This window comes from Trichechus manatus, unplaced genomic scaffold (genome assembly GCF_000243295.1).
Source record: "Trichechus manatus latirostris isolate Lorelei unplaced genomic scaffold, TriManLat1.0 scaffold00109, whole genome shotgun sequence".
In the NCBI taxonomy this organism is placed as follows: Eukaryota; Metazoa; Chordata; class Mammalia; order Sirenia; family Trichechidae; genus Trichechus; species Trichechus manatus.
This window is the reverse complement of record NW_004444045.1, coordinates 1,490,533-1,491,894: the sequence shown is the minus strand read 5'-3', so window position 1 is coordinate 1,491,894 and position 1,362 is coordinate 1,490,533. Positions and strand designations below refer to the sequence as shown.

The following is a 1,362-nucleotide window of genomic DNA, read 5'->3' as shown; positions in this document are numbered from 1 at the left end:
AGAAGCACTGAAATAAGAAAAGAAAACTGGAGGGGTTTAGGCTAACTGAGCTTCTTTATTTTGGGGAATGATAAGTAATTCTATCTCATTAGGAGCTTGGGTCTTTGATGGACAGGTTACCTTCAAACTCCATTTAAAAGGTTGCGGGCAGTCTAATAAGTCTTTTTCCAGTTTCAGTTCTAATATGCAAAACTAGGGAAATCTGGGCCTGGGGCTTAGCAGGAGGGCTAGCTCTAATTATGACTTCAGAGCCTTGGTGGATCATCTACACAGGAACGAAGGCCTTCTGAGGTTTCTTCACCTCGCCAGAGCTGGGTACTAGAACGTTTTAGAGTACAATACCAATATCAAAACCAAACCCATTGCCGTCAAGTCGATTCTGACTCATAGCAACTCAGTAGGACAAAGTAGAGCTGCCCCATAGAGTTTCCAAAGAGTGGCTGGTGGATTCGAACTGCTGACCTTTTGATTAGCAGCTGAGCTCTTAACCACTGTGCCAGCAGGGTTCCCAAAAGTACAATGGGGATGTTGAAGACATCCCAGTGCAGATGAGGTACCCCATCCCCCATAAGTCTAGAACAGGCAGCTAGTTAAACATTATGAAGATGGTCATATGAGGCTTTAAAAGAAATGACGGAATGGGGAAGAACCTAAATATTCAAATTTAGGGACTGGTTAAATAACCATAAAATGATGTATTATCATAGCCATTGATGATGTAGACACCTGTGTTTACAAATGTGGAAAGATGGGCACAAAACATTAAGTGAAAAAGAAAATAGGTCACAAAACAATAAGGATAGTATGACCCCATTAATATACATGTTTTGCATGAGGAATTGGCATGGTGCTTTGGTGAACAGACTTGGTTTCAAGGCCTTGCTCTGCCACTTATCAGCTATATGACTTTGGGCAACTTACTTATCTCTCAAAGGGCAAATTTTCTCATCTGAAAACTATTAAAAGAAAAGAGTACTTGTTCTCATGGGTTGTTGTATTAAATGAGATGTGCAGAGTACTTAGAAAACACCCTGTGATTTAACACATATTCGATAATATTATAATATTATTGTGATAACTCTAGATAGTGGATTTCACACTTTCTGAGCTTCTACAATGACCATGTCTTATTTCTGTAGTTTTTTTTTAAAGGGGGAAAACAAAGGGACACAAAATATATTGGTCATTTAGGGATGGAAAAAAAAGAGAACACTTACTCCTCCAAATGTTATTAAAAAAATAAATAAACAGAATATGAAGACTGAAGATTTTCATACTTGTTAAATTTCATGTCAGCAAAAATATACCAAAGAAAAAAATCTAAACCCTAGCAAAGAAGCCATTTCAACAATCGCTATGAGT

At 37.9% G+C, this 1,362-nt stretch overlaps 1 protein-coding gene across 2 annotated transcripts in view; it reads right to left on the bottom strand.

The window, feature by feature from the left end:
- RBPMS (RNA binding protein, mRNA processing factor) overlaps nt 1–1,362 on the bottom strand; it is a 206,485-nt gene that overhangs the window by 51,043 nt on the left and 154,080 nt on the right. The window lies entirely within an intron of this gene.